The following is a 14,183-nucleotide window of genomic DNA, read 5'->3' on the forward strand; positions in this document are numbered from 1 at the left end:
ATCAAAGAACTGCCACAGACCCTGTACAGATGCCCACGAGTGACGAGTGGGGACAGTCTGGCAGCCTTGTAATACCACTTAGCCCCACTAGAGGGGATTTAACCCTTTAATTACCTGAAAACCGCATTTTTGTTTTGTTTTGAAGTGTTTATTATTATATATATATATATATATATATATATATATATATATATATATATATATATATATATATATATATATATATATATACATATATATATATATATATATATATATATATCTCCATCCATCATTCATCCAATTGCTTGACAGCACTAGAATAGGAGTAGCTTAAAATATGCATTGACTAACATAACCTTTCACTACTGTTCAGATTAAATCTCAAAAATAAAAATATATAATATTATATATATTATTATGGAAATAAAAAAAATTCAATTCTCCATTGGGTAATATAGATTTTTTAAATTATTTGTTTGATTTTTTTTAATTAATTGGATTGAATCAAACATTTCTTTTACTCTAGTTATTATGGTAGAGAGGTTTCAGATATTCATGTATTAAATGACATCATGCACCACAGGGTTAAATCATTGTCGTGTTGAAGTCGTGCTACTTGAGGTTGTATCTTCTCCTGTCAATCAAGACCACCACCATTAGCTCAAATACCGGCCACTCGGTGAGCAGTCGATTGTGACCCTTCAGCACTTCAAAGCCTTTAACTTTGAACAACTAAAGGTACTTGCCAACGAGCCCCGTCAACGGGGGAAGAGCTGTGGACCAGAGGGACACAACGTGCCATTCCACCGTCGGGTTTTACTTGGGCGGCGGCCAGAGATGGACAGTTTTCAGCCTGACAGTAATAACTGGTGTCCAGCACGCGCACACACACACACACACACACACACACACACACACACACACACACACACACACGTTAGCATCGCATGTCTTTGGTCTAGACCGGGGGTCAGCAACCCGCGGCTCTAGAGCCGCATGCGGCTCTTTAGCGCCGCCCTAGTGGCTCCTGGAGCTTTTTCAAAAATGTGTTTTCCTTTCTCTTCTTTTTTTGTTCTTTTTTTATTTATTTTTTTCTTCTTTTTTCCTTTCCTTTTTAATCTCGAAATTTTGACTTTTTCTTTAAATTTCAACTTTTTTCTCGACATTTCAACTTTTTTCTCGAAATTGTGACTTTTTCTCAACATTTCGACTTTTTTCTCGAAATTTGGACTTTTTTCTCGATATTTCGACTTTTTTCTCAACATTTTAATTTTTTTCTCCGCATTTTGACTTTTTTCACGACATTTCGATTTTTTTCTCGACATTTCGATTTTTTCTCAACATTTCGACTTTCTCGACATTTTGACTTTTTTCTCGACATTTTGATTTTTTTCTCGACATTTTGACTTTATTCTCGAAGTACATGCAGCATGTGTTGCCTTCATTCTAAGGTTTATACAAGACTTTTAATTTTTTGCGGCTCCAGACATATTTGTTTTTTGTGTTTTTGGTCCAATATGGCTCTTTCAACATTTTGTGTTGCCGACCCCTGAGCTAGACGCTTCTATTGAGGAAGGAACCATTTTTTTTAATACCTATAGGACGCCTGTAAGGTGTCCACAATTTCACAAAGCAGATTCAAAACTGTAGCTCGAGCCAACTTCAACATAAAAGCAAGTTGGACTTATAAATGTGTAAAAGATGTTTCCAGTGAGGTTTTGTGAAACGTCACCAAAAAGCACCTAAGAAGAACAAAAGCTTGTTTGCTGCATGTAAGAATCTTAACAAAATTAGCACCTTTCCGTCAGGTGTATTCTTTATTTGCATCTCTACTTGCTGAGATTCCAAGTCTACTTGCAAATTAGATCAAATTCCGGTTTACTGGAAAAGCACCAGCAGTCGATACGACTTCATCACCAGATCTACTTTTAACTGACAAATGTGTGTAATAAATGTCAACACACACTTTTGCATTTACTGAAACCTTCAAGTTCACCCTCTTGTCTTGTCCTTTACCTGACATGTAACCTCACATCTTCGATGTCTGTGGAATTTGCTCATGCAGTTATTTTTATATGCTTCACTGGAGCTGCACCAAAGAAAAACTCTGGCATCATCTTCTTCCTCGCTGCAGATTTACGGTCCATCACTGCAACCTGGCTTTCTTCGGCTAAGGCGTCAATGATGGTTCAACCTCGGCTATTTCGCATTTCCTCAAGCCAGTTTCTTACAGTTTGATCAAACATTTCCTCGTAATTGTCACAATTTGGGGATCACATGTTTTATTTTACAACTGCTCTCTTTGAATCGATGCCTTCGCTGGTCCAACTGCAAGTCTCACTTTTCAAACTCATAAATTTTGTTTGTAGTTGCTCCAGAGTTTTTAACACCGCCAACTGGAAACGACTAACATATTTGCCACACTCCACACTGACTAACCTTACAGAGGTAGTTTTATAACCATATCGGCCAGGTACAGCAGCTTTTTAAGGTTTGCATGTGCTCCCTTTTAACTGCACTCATTTTTCCTTTCTGCACAGATATTAGTTTCAGACATTAAAATGACAAGGGGATTCAATCATTGTTTTTCCTCTCCATGAACTAAAACAAAATGTGCCATGAATCACTATAATCTCAGCTGTGTACTGTACAAAACTAGAATGTCCTGCCATTAAATACAATTGTCCGGAACTAATTAGAATATCATAGAAAAGTTGTTTAACATCCATCTTTCCATTCAAATAGTTAAACTATCATAGATTATAGTTTCAGGGCTCACAATTTAAAACAATTTCAAGTATGTATTTGTTTATTTTCACATAATTTGGGCTTCCAGCTCTAAAACCCACGAAAACAGGAATTCAAAAAACTAAAATACTGTGAAGAAATCACCATTTTTTCTCAGTTTTTTGCAGAAAAGAAAGAAAGAAATTAGTATCACATCAGAGAAACAAGAGGTCCTCATTGGACGGGTTCTGTTGGACAACACTAGTGGAAGAAACTTGAATAATGTGTGTAAAAAGGTCCACTGCAAGCTCGGCATTCACCAACGTCCTCCATGCAAACGCAACTGACCTCAATAGAAAACAGATAAGTTATCTTATCATTTCATACCCTGTCCTTTATAAAGCAGAGTCTTTTCTAAACACAGAGTATTCAAACTGAAAGTAACACGACCATGTAAAGTATACAATCAGTTTATGTGATTAAAGAGGGACATTAGCAGAGACATTTTGAGCTGTACAGCCAAAATCTTTCCCTTCACTGGCCGTGTATATAATAGATCAAGTGAATGATTTCACAGCCGAACAAATCCAACAGTAAATCACTTTTCCTTGGAGCTTTTTCTCCCGCTATGCCCCAAAAATCCCATGTCGGACATCAGTACAGTTCGTTTTGGGTTTTTTCAGCAGTCGAGGAAAAGTTGTTCATAGCCAGTGTCTTCTACAATATACTGCTTTTTTACATTATAAAAACAAAAATATAGAAAACAGCCGCCTCAACTTATGACGTGTGTCACATCGAAACGTGTAGCTTGATCCACATGCTGAGTACACATTGACCCCAGACACAATACTGCTTCTTTCTTATTCATTTTATATTGTGTGGTGGTTTAAAAATGTTTTATTTCAAGTAGGGCTGGGCGATTTGGACCAAAAGTCATATCTCGATATTTTCTAGCTGAATGGCGATACTCGGTATATATCGATATTTTTTTCTGTGCCATAATTGGGGTTTCCCCCAAAGCATTATAGCATAGCATCTCTGTTAGCATCTCTGTTAGCTTCATTTTTTTCTGAGGCAAACCCTTAAAAAAACAGTTTTAATACAAAGCCTCGTGCCAAATGTCACACAGGTTCCTTTATTAACAGAGGTCTGCACAATGTCAAAATGTATAAAACAAATTAAATAAAAATAAACTGCCTGCATATATAGAATAAAAATGCTTCTTGAATAAAATAAAACAAATATCCCTTTCCTGCATAACAATTAAATTAAAATACACTGTGCAATTAATACAATGTAGACAGTAACAGGCAGACTTTTCCACTGAGGTTGACAGTTGTGCAAATAACAAAACATTTGTGCAAATCTCAAATAAAACATTCAAGTCAATTTGTCACAAAATAAGCTATATCAAAATCGTAAAAAAAAAATAATAATTTTTTAAAAATAATCGATATTGTCTCGTACCATATCGCGTTTGAAAATATATCGATATATATTAAAATCTCGATATATCGCCCAGCCCTAATTTCAAGGAATTTTTCAAACTATAAAAATGATCAACTCAAGATAACTTGGTCTTCTGGAATTGTTTTTTCCTTTAAAAAGAAAATGAACTGATAAAAATCCAAAATTGTGTCTGGTGTTAATAAACTAAACAAAAGATTTTAATTATAGGCTGAAACATTACAAGTATTATGCCACTGGCTGTGACAACAAAAGGGAAAGTAGTAGTACCGATAGAGTTGTCCCGATCCGATCACGTGATCGGAAATCGGGGCCGATCACGTGATTGCAGACTCGATCCGGACTCGGACGTTATGAGCCGATCAGGAATCGGATATATATATATATATATATATATATATATATATATATATATATATATATATATATCAGGGTTTCTGTTGTCTGGTAATTGCCGGACTTTGTCCGGTAAAATATGCCGAAGTCCGGTATTTTATAATCTCTCCGGTCAAAATGTCCGGTGAAAATACTCACTGGCGCCGACATCCACGTGTGCGTTGATTTATGGTTCCGCGTCGCACCGACGCAGAGTCTACAGCGTAAGGTTCGCGGCGACGCGCACCCTACGCCCGACCCTACGGCGTAGGCTCTGCGTTGGTGTGACGCAGAACCATAATTCCGGCTTAAAAGTAAACAACGTGCGCCCAAGTACCCGTGCATGACAGGCAGACACACACGGGGAGAAGAGACAATTTCTTTAATTTTTATTTTTTTTAAAAACTTTATCCTTATGAACGCAATTGTTATATAGGGTAGTCCAACTTTCCTTATTTTAATCAGAACACTTTCTTTTTTCCTTTTCGGCGTGGAGTAGTGGGCTTGGAGCGGCAGCCATCGGTTAGTTTTTTCTTTTTAGATCCGAGGCTTTGCGTAGATGGTGGCTTCCGCAACTTTCAGGCGCTTTTTCTGCGCAAGCAAGCTTGATAGATGAGGCCCCAGGACTGAAGCGGAGCTGCGGCGCCGACATTATGGTTCCGCGTCGCGGAGGTCTCTGCGTTGGTGTGACGCGGGACCATAAATCAACGCACATGTGGAGTAGTGGGCTCGGAGCGGCAGCCATACACCGCATGCGCGCAGAGCACGCCTGTTTGTTTTGAAGCTGAAGCAGCCCTATGCTAAAAAAAAAAAAAAAAAAAAGAAAAAGAAAAGAACATTTTTTTATACTGACTTAAGAATGTTCAAGCTGCCTACCTCCTATGTGCTCAGTTTACAGTACACATGTTAAAATATAATAAAAGGGTCATCCTGCATAATTTTCTTTTCTCTTCTTCATTTTTTATTGTTTTATAAAAGTATCGGATCGGGACTCGGTATCGGCAAGTCCTCAATATAATATAATATAAAATATTATAAAATAATAATAACATTCCCATTCAAATCCATAATCTATACCTAACAAACAAATATCTAGATATCCGTGTGTTGAATTTGGGTCCAGCTCTAGAATAAAACCAACATGATTAACCACAGAGCTGCTGATGGACGGTTTACACACAAAGCACCTATACTCATGTTATTGTTTAAGTCACTCTGCAATTACACCTCCATCCCAGCTGGAGTATTTCATTATTTAGTTCGCTGCTCCGAAGCAATCAGCGCAGAACTCTCAAATATTCTGCCGAAGTCGTACCAATATCAACTTTACACAGGTATTACTGCATCTGAACATTCCTCTTTGATCTGGATTATTCTTGACCCACGTTAACCTTCTCCCATCAAGCAGCCGTAGAACAAGGGACTCATGACGGAGAGGTCACGCAAGTCATTTTTAATCATAGAAAGTATAAAACAATATATGCATACAGCATGAAAACGAATGACGAAAAGCTCAAATTTAATCCTATATAGATGGTTTCTATTTACAGCTCCGAGCAGTTAAGTAAGAATCACAAAAACAACAAGCAGGTGCTGCGACGCAAACAACTGGTACCGGCGACCAGATGCAAGTAAAAACAACAACAAAACTCAACTCTAAACCATCAAAAATCATAATACAGTGAAAAACTTCACTCCTGTGATCTCAAAATCATTTTTCTCTCATAGGGCTTTTCGACCAACTCAAATCGATGCTGGTGAACTGATGTTTCAGGGGGTGCGACCTGCCGATACAGATTTAGCTAGATCCTATTTTTTCAGAAACACTTTAATTATCCAATTATTTTAATACTCAAAGTTCCATAATTTTTTCTGCATAAATTTTATATACATGTGTACATTTTATTTTAAAATTCATAATAGAAATTTGCTGGCATGTATAACTTTTTTCTGTTATTATAGAAACAGCTGGCTATACAGTTTGACTTTATAACGTGCCTATGATCAATAACTCTGGCAAGAGTGAACTGTACACTGCAAAAACTCAAAATCTTAACAAGAATATTTGTCTTATTTCTAGTTAAAATGTCTAATTTTTAGTAAAAAAAAATGTCATTACATTTAAAACAAGACTCACCACTGGAAAAAAACAACAATTTTCACCTGTTTCAAGCAGATTTTCACTAAAAATAAACTTTGGCTTGTAATGAGAAGATAAATCTTGTCCCACTGGCAGATTTTTCTACTTATTTCAAGTGAAACAGGTGAAAATTGTCAAATAAGTTAGTTTTCTGGTAATGACTGTTGTTTTAAGTGTAATGAGATTTTTTGACTAAGAATTAGACAATTCAACTAGAAATGAGACAAATATTCCTGGTAAGATTTTGAGTTTTGGCAGTGTAGCTTCTCTACTCACCTCCACCTCTGTGGTTTTACTGATAGTCAACAACTGAAGTGGGTCAAAACATTTAATCACAGTTTTCCAAATACAAGAATTGATAGTTAAAATTCTTTCATAACGTGTGTTTTTAATCCACTTCAAATGTCAACTGCTGTATATTATCATTTTGTACCACATCAGCTGAATTTATACAATGTTTTTACTTTATATAAGTTCACCTCTATTGGTTTCCATATTAAAATGTGCAACTCTGCATCAGAAATAAACATATCTAAATATTGATTCAGTTTTGGTCTCCAATACTAGATTTCACATCCAAAAAAGCTCCAATATGGCTCTTATTATAGGCTTTGAATTAATATAACGCAATACATGTATTTATATTATGGGGTAAAGCCTTTTGTGCAGTAGTCTGCTCAGCCAATGGCTGGTCATCATCATGCTATCAGCAGTTTGTGCTCACCGGTACAGACAGATCGTTTAAACGCGGCGGTCATCTGATTTCACCACCAAAACGATATTTGAAACGGAAGATGCCGCCGTAAACATTCGTCAGTAAATGTGCAGCTTACACTATACGGCTCATGCACAAAACAGACCAGAATTTAATCGGTAATAAAGTGAGGGTGACCTGCTGGCCAGAGAGACAACAGAGACAGGACCCGTGTCATTTGTTATATCACCGACACTCAAGCAGGGAACCCATAAAGGCAGCATGAAACCTAAATATCTCAAACAAAACCTGTAATGGGAACACTTCGAACAAAAAACTGCCACATATCGCAAAACCCGTTTCACACTTTCATCAGGTGGTTTTGATAATTCAGTTAAGTGTAAACCTGTAATGGAAAAACATTTGTCGCATTTCCACGTCTTTGGCAGCGCTGGTGACGTAGCCAGTCAATCTGAAGTAATCAAAGTCTAGTTTCCAGCTGTTTCTGACCACAATAATACCATGTAGTTGTACTACAACACGGCTTAATTATTATGCATTAATGAAGTATATAAAAAGGGCTTGGCCTTTAAACCATTTGAATAATCCTCGTCTTCTGTTGACTATTTTCTCAAAATCGGTATTACAATAATTTGACTAAAGAAGTTTTTGTCCATCTTCTACAAAGTTGAGATCTTTGTTTTTAAAAGAAGCCTGACAAGACAACGCAAGTACATTTTTGGATAGAGAACTAGGAGAGTTCTTTTTTTTTTTTTTTTTTTTAAACAAACAAGATATGGCGGTTGGATAGATTTGTTTTGTTACAAGTATCACAGCCCCGGCCGTGACATAGCGGTTCTTGCATCTGGCCCAGCAAGGTTTGGGGCACCAGTTTTTTGGCACCGAGTCGGTGCTTTTGTCACAGGTGGCTGTTGAAAAGGAAAGAACTGGCGCTAGCACTGAGCTAGTACTGGAACCTCTTTGGTCGAAAAGACCTATTGCTCCCTTTCTGTTACTCATAGGAACCAATACCAAGCTGCCATCTTGCAAAAAATCTTTTCTTTGCTCTACCTGGACAACTCTTGAAGCAATCTGGCTTTGTGAACTAAAATCCCATCAAGTCTATCGGTTGTGGAGGATCGATAGCAGCGTTAACCCCTCAACTCCCTTGAGCCTTTCCTGAGATATGGCCTTGCATAGTTTAAAGGCCCTGACACACCAGGTCGATTTTCGGCCGTAGGGCCGTCGGTGTGCGTCAGTCGGCATAGTTTTCCCGGTGTGTCCCGCACGTCGCCACAGGTCGGCAGCTTTTCAGCCGATTCGACATGTCGAATCGGCGTCGGCCGTCGGTCAAGCAGCTCACTCTGTGATTGGCTGTTCCCAGAATTTCCCAGAATGCTTTTCGTCGTCATTTGCGGACTGAATCAAAAAGAAAACATGGCGGACATTTCTTATTTTTTTAGTGAATAAAATCAATATTTTGAGTTAGTTTCTGCGTAAAAATGTGTTTTGATTACATTTCTAGCGAGAAATATATATTTTACTTTCATAATATTCACTCAGTGAATGTACATAATCACTCGCTTGTCTTTTTCAAACCTCGCCAGAATAAAGGCTGATTTATGGTTCCGCGTTACACCAACGCAGAGCCTACGGCATAGGTTACGCGGCGACGCGCGCCGTACGCCGTATCCTACGCCGTATCCTACACCGTAGGCTCTGCGTCGATTTAACGAGGACCATAAATCAGCTCCGGATCCGGCAGGCAGGCAGAAAATCCCAAAATTTTCGGAGCAAATTTCTTAAGGCGTAGCTACAACTGTTAGATTTCATCTATTAAACCAACATTTATCTTCCTAAATGATTTATTTCAGCCGCTGCCTGCTGGTATGGAGGGGAATTACCTCTCACGCATAGGCATAGGCATACGCAGAGCGTATGTGCTAGTTCGCCGTCGGGTGTCGTATTTGCGGTGTGTCTAGTGAGCCCGACCCAGCCCGACCCAGCCCGACACAGGCGACGCAAGCCGACACAGCAGTCGGCAGAGAGCGGGCGGCGTCGGGTTGGTGTGTCAGGGCCTTAACAACAGTACAACATGAGGCATACAGGTCAGCAGATACAATCAAACCCAGAACAGTTAACTTTGAAAGGATTTATGGACTTATGGATTTATGTATATCAAACAGAACTGCTTGATTATAAGAAAAACAAATCTGGGTTTTGGTCAACACTGAAATCAGCATTATTTAAGACAAGTGCCTGTATTACTTGGGAATCGCTCAGCTATGGCCAAGTGGAGTCTGGATGTATTCAGAACGCCAGACGGAACATATGGCAAAATAATTGTCAACCCTAAATGACGTTATTTTTGTGAATATTGGGAGCCAAAATTGAAATCACAATTAAAAATTGATCATTTGCACAGCCCTAACATCAAATAAAACTAGTTTTATAGTCTGGGACCTAAAAGCCTCAGTGGCACAGGTATGGCTGAAATGTGCCAAAACAGCTTATATGGAAAGTATGTTTAAACACTCCTGTTCAAAAACTTCCAAAACTCTGTTACACAACAGGAAAATCAATCAATCTTTGAGAATTGATTTATAATGTTCAGTTTTTCACAACACGATTCCAAAGAGATAGATATCCATTTATCGAACAATATATATAATAAAATAGGAATGTCACCTCTGATTAGAAATCTCAAAAATGGGCTTATGTAGGAAAGGGTTAAAGGCAGAATGCTATAAAAAGAAATATGAAAATTGAAGGGTTAATAAAAGAAGATAGATAAGAGTGCCTGATAGATGAGAAATGAAGATTACCCCATTTTCTTGATAGTGTAGCACCATAAATACTGAACACAAGACTTTTAAATTGAACTAATATGTGTAAAACACACCATCACACATTTCCTCCAACAATTACCCGCGGTCAGCCAATTCAAGAGCAAGATATCGGTTCTTAACAACTCTGACACCAACAAGTGGCCGTGATAATGGCCACTTCCATTTTGAGCCGTCCTGAAACTGAACTAGGCTACTTCTGTTCTCCGGCAGCCCAACACACCCTTCCTCCTGGGATCACACTGATCTAAGAGATGGCTGGAAAGTAGACAAGATTCAGGGATGACGCCCTCTCTGCTCAGACCAGACTGAAGTTAATGAGAGATTTGCAGCGCCTCGCATTTTTAATAGATATGTGGGATGGCACAAAGCCATCGCAAGTCTGAGATATACTTGATAAACCGGGCAGATTTTCAGTCCTGTCACTTAAATCTATGTTGAATGTTTCAACAGAAATTAAGATCTGACAGACAAAATGTGGGTTTGAGTTTTAATCAAGACTGAAAAAATGAATATATGTAATTAAAAGTCATTAAAACATGTAATCATATAATTTATGGCAACAAAGTTAATCAGAAGTGAATCAACTTCATGCTTATAAGCCACCTATGCCAATTTAGCATAGCTTTGTTAGTTTAAGGTACAACACTGAAATCACGAATATTTATGACAAGTATACATGTTGAATTTATACAAATCAACATATAAAAGCAGCAGACTAAATACAATTTTTAAGAAAATACAAATTATTCAACAACAGAGCAAATGCTGGTACAGCTGCTCATGTAGCTCCTTAAATGTTTTGGGCCAGAAATGCCAGTATTACTTGGGAATAAGTCACCTATGGCCAAGTGGTGTCTGTATATATTCAGAACATATGGCCAAATAATTGTCTGCCCTAAATCACGTAATGTTTGTGAGTATTGGGAGCCAAAATTGAAATCACAATTAAAATCTAACATTTTTATAGGATATGTGGGATGGCACAAAGCCATCGCAAGTCTTGATAAAACGGGCAGATTTTCAGTCCTGTCATTTAAATCTGTGTTAAATGTTTCCACAGAAATTAAGATCTATGGGTTTGAATTAAAATCAAGACTGAAAAAATGAATATATGTAATTAAAAGTCGATAAGTCATTAAAATTGTGACAAAACATATCATTTATAGCAACAAAGTTAATCAGAAGTGAATCAACTTCATGCTTGTAAGTCATCTGTGCCAATGTAGCATAGCTTTGTTAGTTTAAGGTACAACACTGAAATCACCATTATTTAAGACAAGTATACACTGACTTTTGAAGCATGTGGAATTTATACAACGCAACATACAAATGTTTTTGGCCAGAAATGCCAGTATTACTTGGGAATCCCTCACCTATATGTTCAAACGTTGTCATTAAAGCTGATTCTATGGCCAGGTGGAGTCTGGATGTATTCAGAACACCAGACAAAACATATGGCAAAATAATTGTCTGCCCTAAATCACGTTGTTTTTGTAAAAATTGGTAGCTAAAATTGAAATCACAATTAAAATCTAACATTTTTAATAGATGGATCCATTTTAATGGATGGCACAAAGCCATCGCAAGTCTTGATAAAACAGGCAGATTTTCAGTCATGTCATTTAAATCTGTGTTAAATGTTTCAACAGAAATTTTGAGTTCAAATCAAGACTGAAAAAAAAAGAATATATGTAATTAAAAGTCAATAAAAGTCGTTAAAATTGACAAAACATCATATAATTCATAGCAACAAAGTTAATCAGAAGTGAATCAACTTCATGCTTGCAAGTCATCTGTGCCAATTTAGCATAGCTTTGTTAGTTTAAGGTACAACACTGAAATCATCATTATTTAAGACAAGTATACACTGACTTTTGAAGCATGTGGAATTTATACAACGAATATTGGGAGCCAACGTTGAAATCACAATTAAAATGTAACACTTTGAATAGATAAGTGGGATGGCACAAAGCCATCGCATGTCTGAGATATACTTGATAAAACAGGCAGATTTTCAGTCCTGTCATTTAAATGTTTCAACAGAAATTAAGATCTGACAGACACAATATGGGTTTGAGTTTAAATCAAGACTGAAAAAATGTATATGTAATTAAAAGTCATTAAAATTGTGACAAAACATGTAATAATATAATTCATAGCAACAAAGTTAATCAGAAGTGAATCAAGTTCATGCTCATAAGCCATCTGTGCCAATGTAGCACAGTTTTGTTAGTTTAAAAGGTACAACACTGAAATCACCATTATTTAAGACAAATATACACTGACTTTTGAAGCATGTTGAATTTATACAACAAATATTGGGAGCCAACATTGAAATCACAATAAAAAATTTAACATTTTTAATAGATGTGGGACGGCACAAAGCCATCGCAAGTCTTGATAAAATGGGTTTTTCAGTCCTGTCATTTAAATCTATGTTAAATGTTTCAACAGAAATGAAGATCTGACAGACAAAATATGGGTTTGAGTTTAAATTAAGACTGAAAAATGAATATATGTAATTAAAAGTCATTAAAATGTCTTTGAAATGGTGACAAAACATGTAATCATATAATTCATAGCAACAAAGTTAACCAGAGGTGAATCAACTTCAAGCTTGTAAGCCATCTGTGCCAATTTAGCATCGCTTTGTTAGTCTAAGATACATCCTAACCAAAGAAACAGATATAGACTGAAACATTATCGATAATAAGATCGATTAACAGTCTTGGTTTCATTAACGTGGATCTATCAGTTCCGTTATAACCACGTGAACAACAGAGCCAGATCCCAGTCCTGCAGGGCTGTAGTTTCCCCCCTCAGACCCTCAGATGGAGCTATGGGGTGATTATTGATCAGTTATCGGGTCTGCAGAGCTGGGAGGCCCCGGGGTTTCTGGAGGCCCCGTTTTCCCCTGCGGACCTGCTAACCCGTTAGCTATAAAGGGCTGATTTATGGTCCAGCGTCACGTCGACGCAGAGCCTACGTCGTAGGGTACGCGGCGAGGCGCACCGTACGGTGCGCGTAACCTACGGCGTAGGCTCTGCGTACGGTGCGCGTCGACGTGCGTCGATTTAACGCAGGACCACGAATCAGCCACCTTTTTTCGACAGAAAAATAAAAGAAAATAAACCCAGACGGCGTCGCTTCGCTTTCAGACGCCCCAAAAACAAAATGAGACATGAGTTTTATCGTTTGATCGCATTTCTTACCCCCGTGTCTCCCGACAGCCTCACTGAACGGCTCTCTTTGTCTGAGAAAAATGGCTATTAACACAAGTCAGGCTTAAATCCCCCGCACGGACCGCGGCGTCGGCTGAAACCTCCAGATTAAAAGACGGCACCATCCCTCCAAGTCTTTTTAAGACGGATCTGCTAAAAAAACGTGATTTTTAAAAGCCAAAACGGGTGTTTAAACGCCGTTTCTCATGATGAGGCTCCCGTTCTTCTCGCCGCAGTTTTTCTAGCAGCCAATATGACGGCCGGAGAGGCGGCAGTGATTGACAGGCGTAAGGGCCAATGGGAACGCGAGGATCGGGGCGGAGGGGGCGGGGCCAGGCGAGAGTTTCCCGTGACGGGCAGGCCCGGCCGGCCAATCAGCGCGCTGGGGGGCGGGACCAGGCCCCGGAACGTGGAGAGGTGAAGTGATGCTGGAGATAAACCGGCCCGGACAACCCACTAGTGATAAATGGAGTTTATATTCAGAATCAGGATCAGAATCAGAATCAGAATCAGATTCAGAATCAGAATCAGAATTAGAATCAGATTCAGAATCAGATTCAGAATCAGAATCAGATTCTACGACGGAGTATTAGGGCCAAACTAAGACAAAACATTTTGGGGAAATTACAAGAATAAAGTCGTAAAATTACGAGAATAAAGTCAAAACCTAATGTTGAGAGAATAAAGTCGTAATATTATGAGAATAAAGTTGTAATATTACGAGAATA

At 38.1% G+C, this 14,183-nt stretch overlaps 1 protein-coding gene across 1 annotated transcript in view; it reads right to left on the reverse strand.

Moving 5' to 3' along the window:
* The window catches only part of socs5b (suppressor of cytokine signaling 5b), a 29,576-nt gene extending 15,885 nt beyond the window's left edge, over positions 1–13,691 (reverse strand). The window contains exon 1 of the mRNA XM_061746192.1: positions 13,447–13,691. The gene's annotated coding sequence lies outside the window, so the exon portion shown is untranslated. The remainder of the gene's footprint in view (positions 1–13,446) is intronic.
* Between the last annotated feature and the right edge of the window lie 492 nt (positions 13,692–14,183).

The sequence above is a fragment of the Cololabis saira genome, chromosome 17 (genome assembly GCF_033807715.1).
Source record: "Cololabis saira isolate AMF1-May2022 chromosome 17, fColSai1.1, whole genome shotgun sequence".
Lineage (NCBI taxonomy): Eukaryota > Metazoa > Chordata > Actinopteri > Beloniformes > Belonidae > Cololabis > Cololabis saira.